At 39.4% G+C, this 13,371-nt stretch overlaps 1 protein-coding gene across 1 annotated transcript in view; it reads right to left on the bottom strand.

Moving 5' to 3' along the window:
- The window catches only part of hs3st1l2 (heparan sulfate (glucosamine) 3-O-sulfotransferase 1-like 2), a 31,132-nt gene extending 18,100 nt beyond the window's left edge, over positions 1-13,032 (bottom strand). Inside the window, exon 1 of the mRNA XM_063489623.1 lies at positions 12,716-13,032. The gene's annotated coding sequence lies outside the window, so the exon portion shown is untranslated. The remainder of the gene's footprint in view (positions 1-12,715) is intronic.
- Positions 13,033-13,371: the final 339 nt, after the last annotated feature.

Below are 13,371 nucleotides of genomic sequence, written 5' to 3'. Positions count from 1 at the left end.
GTCTGCAGTAACTCAGTTCAAGCTGCAGTTTATGTGGAACTTGTCAATTAATAATGAGCTTCCTGGTAGGTACTTGCACCTGCATTAATCAATATTTTACTCTGTTTAATGTGCTAGTATTGTTGACAGAGTTTTCTAGTCTCTTTCGGCAGTTCTTCTTTGTTTTCTCTATCAAGTATCACGACTTTCAGGTAGCTGTATTTTAGTAATGTTGAAAAACAAGCAGCCAGAGTTATTGTTCCTAGCCGCTGCAGATAGAGAAATTGAATGCGTGAACACAATAGAGCTCTGGAGTGATGCACTTTTTATCCTGTTAGATTTAGAAACAACACAAATGTTGCAAAAATGCTGGGTGCGCACAATGTGATGATGCAGTGTTCTTGTTCAGCCATTTGATCATATTCCCATCTCTTTTTTAATAATTGGCACGTTTCCTGTTCCTCTGTGGGTTTTGTTTCTGCACATTTGTGCTTGGCAAAACAGACGTATTTACAAATGACACCATTAAAGTGAGCTAATGAGTCAACAAATAAGGGAAGAAAAGTTTCTGGCTCACAGGGTATTGTCTGAGCTGGAAGAAACTGTAGAATTGTCTCTTTCTTGTGGAAGAATCTAAATCAATCTGTAAAATAATTTGGCAATTTAAGCAGTAAAGAAAATAGTATCTGCAAGCAGAACAAGAAATACATAATGGACATGGAGTCCTGCAGAGGCTTCAAATTAGGCTGGAAATCTGGCTGAGGCATAGAAATAGGTGCAAATGCATGCACATGTATTTGCACGCACAAACACGCAAACACATTGTGATGTATCCAGACAAATTGCACTCTAATCACTGCATCTGCCGTGTTGCTATTTTCACACAAATCCAATGGTGATGCATCCTTTCTTTTTGCCTGCCTTTCTTTCTCTCTTTGAGCCCAGCATCCCACTGCCTCTCCAGACTGGCTCGTTCACCCCTTCGGCACACACACACACACAAAGACACACATTAAAAAATATAAGCACACATGGATGCACAGGCTCATTTCCCCAGATACACAGAAACCCATCAGTGCATTTTGTAACTCCTCTTCTTACATCCACACACACATACATATCCACACACAGTATCATATTTACACATACATGCACATACACAAAAAAAGAGGCAGACATGAGGTGCCTAGCAGGGGGTGGTTTTGATTGACCAAGCACTTTATGACTCTTAAATGGCTTTATTGCCTTCCTACTTAACCCACACACCCCCTCCTCCTTCCTCTCTGTCACAGCACAACAGCACAGATACACACACATGCACGCACCATCCTCAGGGGGTCTCTGCGACTGGAAATTAATGAGAGCCATCACTAACTGCGCGCACACGTGTGCTGCCACCCAGATTGCAAACTCCCTCCTACTGTCTGGAATCTATCAAGGTCACTCCACAAATCTAAAGCATGGTTCCTCCCTCTGGATTCTTTATCTCTGCCCCCTATGACCTTGCTTTGGTACTTTTTCTTTAAATTTTGGGAGAGAGCCAGGATTCAATCCTAACGACTTTGTTACTATACATAGCAGGTCGATGCATGGGAGATTGGGTTGATTGATTGTAACTGGCAGGACACCAGGAGGCGTGGGGGGGACGCTGGAGTCCTGTCAGTACAATGGAATGAGAACTTCCCTGTTGGGATATTTTGAAGGCTCCTGCTGATCATTTTTGTTATCATTTGACCTCTGTCAGGACTAGCATGACGAATATTAGAAATATTTTGTTTCAGCGATAATTCGCCATCTTTTTTGTCATTTCCAGGGTCAAATAAGACTATTTTTAAAGCCAAAGTATGCACAACACGTTGCGTTGCGTCTGTGCTTGATCCACAAGGTTTAGGCAACAGTAAGAGACTGCAGGATTACTTGTTGTTCCTAGAGTATTTAAAAGTAGAATGGGAGGCAGAGCCTTCAGTTTTCAGGCCCCTCTTCTGTGGAACCAGCTTCCAGTTTGGATTCCAGAGACTGACACTATCTCTACTTTTAAGATTAAGCTTAAAACTTTCTTCTTGCTAAAGCACATAGTTAGGGCTGGATCATGTGACTCTGAATCCTCCCTTAGTTACACTGCAGTAGGTGTAGGCTGCTGAGGGATTCCCATGACGCACCTTTTCCACTCACTATGTGTTGATACACCTCTCTGCATTTAATCATTAGTTAGTTATTCATCTCTGGCTCTCTTCCACAGCATGTAATTTGTCCTGTCTTCCTCCCCTCACCTTAACTGGTCATGGCAGATGAGCCTGGTTCTGCTGGAGGTTTCTTCCTATTAAAAGGGAGTTTTTCCTCCCCACTGATGGGGTTTCTGTCTGTTGTAGTATTGTAGGGTCTACCTCACAATATAAAGCACCTTGAGGTAACTGTAAAAGTGATTTGGCGCTGTTTAAATAAAATCGAATTGAATTGTTTTTAAACCTGGCGTGTGTAGTTCGTTCAAGTAGTTCAGTCTTTACTGCTATTTTAGTGAGACATCAGCAGCTCCCAGATTACAGAGAGCGAGGTGCAGCAACAGCTTGAAAAGAAAGAAACCTTTGAAACTGGGGAAACTCTACAATCTCTTTACTGTAAAACATCTGATTTACTGTACAGACATCAATCCAGCCTCCTAATATGGACTTTGAAGCTCTTTAAAAGAGGACAGATGACTCGTGCAAGGTGTCAAGACACTTGCTCCAAAAGACACATCTGACACAAAGTTTGTATTTGACACTTTGGGGTGAGAGCACATTCGATTCGTATACCACGCAACTGTTCATATTGGCTCAAACATGCAGAGTTAAACACTGCATCATGTCATAAGTAGAAAACACTTTACACTTGATTGCTGTAACTGTTTGCTGGAAAACTTTCTGAGATTTTCTAGTACACTAATCGCATCAGTATTCCTCTCAGGGAAAGTGAAGAAAGATGTTCCTGTTATGGTGAGTGGGAAGATCATCTTTCAGCCTGAAAACTTTGGCTCGAGCCCAGTGTGTTGACAGACATCTCATCCTGCTGATGTGCCCTTTAGCTACTCACTGAAAACTTGCCAGCCCCCAGAATGACTGCTCTGTAGCTGACCTCCCAGTTCTGTGTGCAGAAGGGCAAGTGAAAGGAAAAAATCCCTCCAGTGATCAATGCAGTATTAATTAACAGAGCTGAAATACAGTACAGTGTGTGGGTAAGAGTATGAGTCTGAATATGTAGCCCTGGAATCTGTACGAAACTTTGGCTGTTTAGTTTACAAACACAGCCTTGTCTACAGTTTCATTCAGCACAGTAGCTGTTCCTGAATGTATCACACAGTCATCGTCAGGAAATAGAGCTGGTGACCAGTCGTGGTATAAGAGCTAAACTACTACAGTAACTTTACCAAGGTCTTTTTTTGGCACAAAATTTCAGTTCTTTCATTTCAATTTTTTGCAACTCTAAAACATTTCTGACTGATAGGAACGTTGAGTCCATAAGTCATAACAAAGAGGAGTTATCATTTCAGCCATTAGCTTTGAGGTAAGATCCTGTATCACGTCAATGTCTGCAGGACGGTAAACTCTGCGTGGCCCTTTTATTACTTATGTTGCTGGGATGCGATTCTGTTTGCAGACATAGTTTTGTGACCTGTTTTCTTTCCAGGGACAAAATGCAAGCACCCGTAATATAATCATTAAAGTTTAAAGGGACAGTTCACCCTAAAATCTAATATGGATGATTTAAAAAAAAAAAACCATCCTCTAGTACCAGTATAACATTTCTCAGTTTTGGACGTATCAGCTGTAGAGATGTCAATCACCTGGTGGTTCTTAAAATATATTTGGAAACTCAGCTGCAATGTCTCTTTTCAGAAATCAGGACTCACTGACTTAAATAATCTAAAAAACATGGTGTAAGCAGTTTCATATAGGAACTATTTTCCTTCCGCTGAACAACATCCCAGCACTGTGAAGTAAGAAGCATGCACTGACGCATGAAAACATGCACATGCTAGTGACTGTGACAGGATGTGAACAATATTTTTTAAAAACATTTCCAACATGGACCTGATGACACAGCCAAAGAGAATATGAATATATTTCTGGCAGAGTGACCTCTACTTTCAAAATATTTAAGAGAACAATTATTTGTATGGGAGATATCTCAAAAACTGTGCAAATCTGACTAAAACAATCTAGTTCGGGCCTGGGCTGCTGTGGAGGGCTGCACCAATAAGCTGAACTGGACTGTGCTCACTATTAATGCTATCTTTTTATAAGCTTATTGGTGCGACCCTCCACAGCAACACCAGTTTCTCGTGGTGCGACCCTCAACAGCAGTCCCATCTCATGGGAAAATTATTTGCCCATCGCTGGTCTAGATGGATAAATATCACTGCAGGCCAGATAAAAAAAAAACAACAACTTAGACTTTCAGGTAAACTTTCCCTTTAAGGTGAAGGAACGTATTAACCTTATTTTAGGGTGCGCTAATGCTAGAGTAGTATTAAATATATGAGCTTAAGTAGCACTACAGATAACTCTGTTGGTTCACTCAAGTCAATTGCTTTTAGTTGTTGTCAAGTTTCTCTTAGATGAACATGATTAAATAAATTGCACTTCATTCATAAACCCTTCGGCTAGATTCTAGTTTAGGGATTGAGGTGGGAACTTTACTTTACTCTTATACTTGAGCATAGCAATGCATGTCAATAATATATTAATTCAGGAGGAAAGAATTTTCCAGATGGCACAGGGGGAAACAGAAAAGAGTGTGTCTGTGTCCATCTGCCTGCCACCAGGAGTTCTTGTCACCTCAGAGGCGCTGAGGTGTAACAACCACTTTTTGTGTGTATTTTCCTGCTCAGCTAGAGTCGCTGTGAACCTTCACCCTGACAGAGCGGCCGGCTGCCAGGCTGATGACCTCCTACCCCAAGGTTTTACAAATACAGTTAACACTGACCCCCTAGGTGCATGGCCTCCCTCCAGCTGCAGCTCTTTAAAAACCACTCACCACATCCCAAAATAAGACAGCCAATAAAGACATTAAAGGAACACAGTGGTTTGTATGCTTTTAGCTAATTAACAACATGTTTCTAGCTAACCGCTTCAGTTTAGAAGGTGCATTAAGAAAATTATCCTGCATATAATATTCAATTAAATAAATAAAATACAGAATAACTGTAGCAGTTACAATAATCAATGATTATAATGCAATAAAACTTAAAGGGCTCATTCTTGTTGTTGTTGTGTGAGCAATGCAATAAAAATGTAACACCAGTCAAGATGAAAGAGACATATTAGCCTTCATGCTTCCAGCTGTCTTTATAATCTAAAATATCAAAATGGACTACTGAGAAATCATATTCTCAAGGCTGTATTGCTTTATTATGATTACTGAAGGACAGCTATTCAAATAAAGTTCAACATTTAGCTTTTTTTAAACTGTTGAACTACCTCTTTCCATCCTGTTAAGGCAATTGTTAGATTAGCCTTTTTGTATTTAAGATTCAAGAATTTTAACTTTTTAAAACATCAGTAGTGACTAAATCCAAAATGTGCTTTTCATGTCAGTGTTTCATCATGCTTATTTAACTTGGAGGGCTGATTTCACAATATCGTATGTATACTTTCTGGCAACCTCACAAGTTTCAAGTTGAAATCATAAACTTCTCTGATTCAGCAACAAATAAAATTTTGGCTTCTCTTTCCTTCAAGGTCGTCTCCTTGGGCACCTCTGGACTGTTTCCAGTGCTGCTGCTCTATTTATCTCCCTGGAGGTCCTGTTCTGAACACTTGCCGTTATGCATTTGTGATGTGCACTGGATCTCCTTCAGTGTGTCCAAACGCCAACCTTTCTTTTCTTTCTTTCTTTTTGGTGAACAGGGTGCAGGGTGATTAGCTAGACTGCATACATCACAGTTCAGGTGGTTTTACCAAATGTTCTTCCTCAGCACCTCGGGACATAACAGTAAGAACTTGGCATTGATGGTTTTGCCCTGCAGGATGAATTTCATGATGCATAACCCACTGAATGTCAAAAAAGCCCCAAAAAAGAGATGAATACCTACAACAAGCATGCTACTAGAAACTCATACTCTGCCTTCAGGCTTACGGCATCTTGTATTGAAGACTTCTTTGTAATATGGTGATTATGAATATGCATTTCGGGTCATTTTGACATAGAAATTGTTGTTGAATATCTGTGCTGGTTTGATTTATGATAAAATCAAAAAGCACACATGCAAGTGGCCAGAATGAGATTTAAAAGTAGCAGTTTCTCTGTAGGATGTCCAGATGTGCACAAAGATGGCTTGAAATTGAAATTTTAAATCTGGTTATGTTTTTCTTTTCTTTTTTAATGGGTAGAGTTCTGAACTTAATGACAAACCTCCTATTACCAAGAAAAAGCTTTTCAAAGTCCATCTGTTCATGATTATTCTAGTTCATTATTCTCCTCACTAACTACATGATGTAAAATTCATAAGAATCCATATTAAACACTGCAGTGGATTACCTAGTTACAGAAAATGGGTTATTTAATGTGTTAATGTGGATAATTGCCTACAACTAATGAAGCTTGACCTTGATAATATGAGTTTCATTATGTCAAAAAAAAAAAAATCCAATCCACCCCCAATAAACCATAGATCACCAATTTGATATGAACACACTCATGCTGAGCTCATATGACTGTGTTCCCTGCAGTCATTTCTGAGATTTGTCAAGTCATATCTCGTCTCCGGAATAGAATTAGTATGTAAGAGAGGAGGCTGCAAAATTCACTTGAAGAGATAAAACTCTGAGAAGAGGCGATCATGAAAATGTCACTTAAAAGTTTTGATTATGAGTGTGTAAGTTTGTAAATGTGTCTGAGGGAGTGTGTGAGCCATAAATGGGCTCATTGGCTTCCCTATTACGCCTAAGGATTGTTCAGTGGAGTGCACTGATTGTCCGATGTCACCTTTTTATGTCGACCTGCACAAATGTTGCCACGAAACTTGTACATGCACACACGCACACGCACACACCCAAGATGTATCACCTTTTTGTTCAAGCACTCAAAATCACATAATTTGGCAAATTATTTTTCCATATGGGCAAATTACTCATGCTGACAGTACATAACTCCATTTTTATATTGTGGGGAGAGACTCACTGTGACAAAATAATTAAATATCACGGCTTGGTTAGGATAAGGTTAGGATTTGGATAAGGAGAAGGCTTGCCTGGTATCAGTTACGATTAGCTTCATGTTAAGTCTCTAGAAAATTAATGAAAGTCAATGCAATGTCCTCTGAAGTGACAGAAGCATGACTGCATGTGTGTAGCCTGGTTTAGGGTGCTTCAGAGGACGTTTGCACTCTGCTCATAAATAAAAGCCATGTATTATTCAGGGCTGCTCCTCCAGTTAATGCCCCTTAATGTGCCCAAACAGCCATAATGTACTCTGCTAGCAAAGGTGGCAGAGACCCCCTCACTCACACAAACACACCAGCATGAGCAATCTTCCCTTTAATATCACACAAAGTCTTTGTCAGTGTTACTCTCAAGCTCTTATCTCACTCTCAAAAAATCCTAATTTTCTAAAAGATCCATTTTACTTTTCAAACAAATTGCTCCTGCTCACACAGTCTCGCCATGTTTCCATCAAACTTTGCTTGATTCATCCCTAATTCTCACCCCTCCTCCCCTCCTGTCTACCCCTCACTGTTTCTTTCCGTCTGTCTCTTTGTTTTATAAAAGCACAAATACAGAATACAGTTATGAAAAATCTACCTCTCTGCACAGTTGGGAGGTGCCAGCTTTTTGACAAATTTTGTCTAAGCAAACTGAGAAGCTCCAGCAGTGAAGCTTCCTAAGTACATAATCTTAATCAGATTTTAGAGGAAATTACACCAGTGTAATTTCCTCCAAACTGTTCCCTGTTTACACAGAGGTAAACAGAGAACAGTTTGAAGTAAAATTAAAAAAAAACTAAAAATCCATAAAATCCGTTTAAGGTGCAAAATTTATCGCTGCTGCTTTGCTCCTCCACATTTTTATGGACAGTGTTTTATGTTCTAATCACTCTGTAATTGATTTGCCTCTTTACCATCTGTGCTTTTAATTGTTTCGGCGGTTTGTGATCTCGTTTTGTTTTGGTCTCTCTGAAGCACTGTGTGTAAAATCACTTGGGCTTTAAATTTGTCATTTGTTATTATTACTTTTTCAATTTTCTGTCCCTTTTGGGGGAGCTGTCTTGAATTTGCCGTCTTTCATGTTGATATTGCACTGTTTCCTGAGCAGTTCTGAACAGAATCAATGGTTTTGTTTTGGTCAAAGTGTTGCATGACGTTCACTTTGAGCAGCAGAACATTAACGTGGTAGTCCTTGACGTTGGTTTTTTATTCATTAATTGCTGTAGTTTGTCATGTACGTTAAAGCTTCTCTAAACCGTGCAGCTGTATTGACAAACCCACAGAGAAGCTATAGCCTCCCTCAGGTCTGTGGAGCTTTGTAGCAACTTTACTTCACTGCCTTTGCTTTCTGGCCCAAAACTTTGCTGTTTTGATGCATTCTTGCTGTTCTCAAAACAGTGTTATCATTCACAGCAGGCAGCTGTTTTAAACAGAAACACTCCAAGCACCAAACAGTAGGAAAAATTGGTTTCAAGCAACTAGTTTGAGAAAAAAAATGGAAGTCTTCAAATAAATGACAGTGCTACGTTGTAACTGTTTAGGAGCGAGGCTGTGATTCCCTCAGGTCAAGATCAGTGGTTTGTTTTAAATATTAAATATTAAAACAGTTTCTATTTGTTTTAGACATCCGGGGGATGATTAATGGCTTAGCGAGCTATGTCAAGCTTAAAGTCAGAGTTTTTTCTGTGTCACGAAAGTAGCACTCGTGTTACTGAGCTAAATGATCATGCTAACTTATGCTAAACATATAATCTGAATGGGAGCAGGTTATGTTGAGGTTTTGTTTTAAAATCAGCTGACAGCACCATGTTTTCACTGGTTCATTTACGGCATGTTTGAAGTTCATTATATATTCTCTGCTGCGAAATACTTTTGTTGGTAAGCCATACCTTAAATGTTGCTATACTTGAATTTAATGTGCTGCTAAGTTTCTTTTAGTCTGCTGGAAATGCTGCTACTATAACACAGAACACACATTAAGAATACTTTACCAGTCATTATACTTATAATTATTATAATTATTTCACTTTGAACTGCCAACAAACTGATGCGATGCTGGGATATGTGCACTTTCTGATGTTTGGATGTTATATATATTGTTTTGGATAAACTGTAAACTTGTAAGCTAGTGTATTAGGCTTCAGACTACAATAGTTTCTCTATTTTTAAAAATCTTCTTCAGCACCATGTTGTACCATGGCTGTGAAGGCGCAATACTTATATATTTAGTCAGTTTCATTTAGCCTGTTTTGTAAAAAAGAGAAGCTTCTCGGATGAGAGGTGAAACGTCTTCAAGCAACTTAAAGAAGTCCAGACGCTTTTCTTTGCAAACTCCTTTGACTTTGTAAAAAGAGAAGCTGCTCATTTTGTGTGTGGAATAAAGCCCTCCCTACAAAAACATTATATGGCTCTCCTTCAGTAGAAAGTACAACAGTGGCTTCTTCTCTGGGCCCTGCAACAGCTAGTGCACTTGTTTGTTTACACAGGAAGTAATCCGCTTGTTGCACATCGCTTTATTGCTCATAGCTGGTGCTACCGGATATACCAAGCGCTGGTTGCCTAGGTATCCTTCTAATGTATTTACCACGCAGTGATATGTTACTCAAAGGTATCCTTAGTGGTTATTTTGCCTGTCATGGCTTGAAGTTGCTAATTGTCACTGACTTTCTGTAGTCTCTGATTGCCACACTTCCTTTGTCGATGCCCCTTAAAGAGGACAGAAGTTAGAAGAACAACACAGCTAAACTCATACTTAATAGTTAGTAGTAGTTATAGATTTATAGATTATGAAGCAGCTTTTTAATTTGGTGGTGGGTCAACAGGTGGAAAAGATATTGAGATGTCTGCAGTGTGTGCATCAATGCTGTTAAGTTGATCTATAGTTTGTTTTGTTTTTTACGTCTACATCAGCAGCAGCAGAAGTTTGGGTTCTGTTTAACATCTTAGTGATAACTGTGTTCCATATTTATTCTTACGCTACTTGTTTATTTGTACTTTGGAATCATTTGTCACAGATTTCTAGGGTTCTGTTAGTCTGACCTTTAATGTTGGCTAAAGTTCACTCGGTGCTCAGACTCACAATCCAGTACATAAAATCGCTCTGACTATGAACAGATGAAGTCCAGAAGTCTTTGTTTACAGTGTTCAACACTGTTACCAAATGTTACCGGAGCAGCCTTTGCTAATGCGAACGTTTCTGCGAATATTGTTATTGTTACCGAGTCGTTTAATGCGATTTCTTTGTTTACAAGACGGGACACATTTTGGTGTAACATTAACCTCTCACATGTCACCGATTGCTCAATTTGTTTTGTGACGTGGAAAACACACCCCCTCACTAAGCACAAACACACACACAGACACACACACACAGACAAACTAGACAATGGGTTCATTCATTCATTTTCCCACTCTGTTTCTTCTTTCTTTCTCTTTTTTGTCTTATCTTCTCATAAACACAGTGAAGGTCAACAAACCAACACACACACTAACTCAATCTTTTCACAGATTCTGTGACCTGGATTCACTCCAGTTTGTCTTTTTACAGCCTGTTTGACTGTTCAGATGCACCAGAGCAGGCACTATCTTTCCTGGTACCACTTAAACAAATTATTTGGGAGTGGCATGCTCCTGAACAAAAATGACTCCTTTGTTTTAGGCAGTCATGTGTACACAGTATGCTACAGATATGCAAATAAAATGTGTTAATTGAGCACAGAAAAACACCACTAAGTGGAGGACAAAGGATATTGCACATGTCAATAAAGGTGGCTATTACTAATCAAGTGTTTCATTTTATACGCCATAAATAAAAAGGTTTTCACATTACATTAAGCACAGTACTACAGGAGTTAGCTGTGGTTAAAACTGTCTTATATTCGGGTTGGAGAGTACCACAGATTAAAAGCTCATATGCAGTCATTTTTCTTCATCAGCCTTTGTCTTTGACGTGAAATAACAATAGTATAAGGAGAAGAAGCTGTTAACTACATACAAGCCAGGAGGTGGCTTAAGGGTTGAAAAATGAAGCTAACGCAGCCTGTACCAAATCCTTCACTTCCTTAAATGCTCAGCTACTGTGAAAGCTACTTAAACCTGCATTCTTTCAGGTGGCCAGCAGGGGGCACCTACTGCAGCTACAAAAAGAAATCTGAGTACAAAAAAGTGTATGAGAAAACAACCCTTCAACTCACTCCACTATTTAAACATAATATACACTTTGTAATTAATTGTAACCAACAATGGTAAACCAGGGTATAATTGGGGGTGGGCCTATCTTGTGATTGATAAATAACTGCCGCTGTTAGCTTTCAGGGATTTGAGTGAGCGTCACCCAGCGTTTTGTCAGTCTGATCCACCCATCCCTCAAAATATTCAAGTTAAAAACACTAAGATGCAGACAGTCATCAATATAGACTTCAAGATGAGATTTTCACATTTATCATTTGCTAATGATAGTGCTGAAAATTGCCAGTTTACAGGTGGTGCAAAATTGATATTGGCCTCATTTCTTTGACTCATCAATTTAAATTCGATTAAAGCTTAAATATTCCTTTCCCCTTCCGTTATTGCAGGCATGGCTACTCCTGATTAACAGACACCAATACATGCCACTCAGACTATTTCTTAGGCATCCGTTTGGGTAACTCAATGGACATCATGGTCATGTTTGTGATGTTGGTGGCTTTCTGGAGCATTTTAAAGGAATTATCTGATAAATAATTTGGTCTGAACTTTGATTATTTGTACTAACGGCCTGCCCTAGAAGTATGTATTCCAGTACTGCTGAGTGAAATTCAAAAATATATCATTTGTATCTCATTTTGCACAAATTAGGGAACAACTCTGTAACCATGCTTACTGCTGTTGGCTGATAAACATTGAAATATGGTCTAAAAAAAGACATAGTAAAATTAGAGGCTTCACAACTGGACTGCACAAACTTTTAACTTCTTTAACTTAAAGATATGACACTGTGTCCTGGCACTGCAGAACTTAAGATAGTTGAGGTTAGTTTCCGTGTTAATCTGTAACCTTAGTAAGCGCAAGTTATAAAGAGACGCTCTTCTCTGAGACACACGACTGCTGTCAAACTCTATGGAAATGATCTTTGAGATGCTGTTTTATTAGATTTTAAAACTTCCTCCTTTTACTTCCTCTGAAGTTTCTTCTTACTCTAAATTAGTACAGACAACATGTTTCAATCACAAAAAAATTTTACCCTTGAGATCATTTATGCAGCTGTTTTTCTATAAATGCACAACATAAAAGTTCACTGCAAGAGTTTAATTCTGCAGTTTTACTGCCCTTTCCCGCAGGTAAAGAACAAATAAAAAAGTCTTTCATAAAAAGATCATAAGCTTAAAAACGAGACATGAGGTCACGTGAGCCTGCTGGTACAGTTGGCAGAGTCAGGTGCACATTGTGTATTTTCATTCACACTATGTGCACGTTACACTCAACATTTTCTGTGCTGTGTATGTGAGTCAGTTTTTCAGTTTCAATATGAAAACTAGTTCTGCGTAAAAAGGGAAAGATAAAAAAAAGTGGTCTTACCTGAGTGAAGTTTTATCTAAATTTGTTCCTGTTTTTCTCTCAGGATATTTTCTCTTCTTCTTTTACTTCTTGTCTTCCTTTCTCCGGTGTTGTTGTCTTCTTTCCTTCCTTTCCTTTTTGCTTCAGCTCCTCGGCCGTCACTGAGAAGGTGTGCGTGGAGGCGTCTGAGCTTGTGTGTGCGTGCCGCGGCAAAGTGTGTCGGTGTGTGTGTTTCTGGAGGCTGGTAAGAGAGCGACTCTGCTTTGTGCTGCCGATCTCGGTGAGTGTGTTGCTGCAACTGACTGAGTGACTGCGAGAGTGAGAGAGAGAGGGAGGGAGTGTGTGTCTGTGTGTGTGAGAGAGAGAGAGATAGAGATAGAGGGAGAGAGGGAGATTAGTTCATACACAAGCACATCTCCGCCTTTAGGGAAACACCCCTCTCCTTCTCTTTCTTGCTTCTCTTTTCTTCTTTTCTTTATTGCTTTCACATCAGGTCTGCTCTTTCATCTGATTACGCTGAAGGGCTCATGATGGAGCAAAACATTTCCAGTCCTCCTCTTCCCTCTCCCTCCTTGCAGCACCCATTCGACCGGAGCAGATCCTCCTGCTTGATTCTGGGTTTTTAACCTTCTCTTTTGTTGTCTTCCCTCCTCATATCCCCCCCTTTCAGTTTGCCG

The sequence above is a fragment of the Pelmatolapia mariae genome, linkage group LG12 (assembly GCF_036321145.2).
Source record: "Pelmatolapia mariae isolate MD_Pm_ZW linkage group LG12, Pm_UMD_F_2, whole genome shotgun sequence".
NCBI classification, from domain to species: domain Eukaryota; kingdom Metazoa; phylum Chordata; class Actinopteri; order Cichliformes; family Cichlidae; genus Pelmatolapia; species Pelmatolapia mariae.
This window is presented reverse-complemented; position numbering and strand designations above follow the sequence as displayed.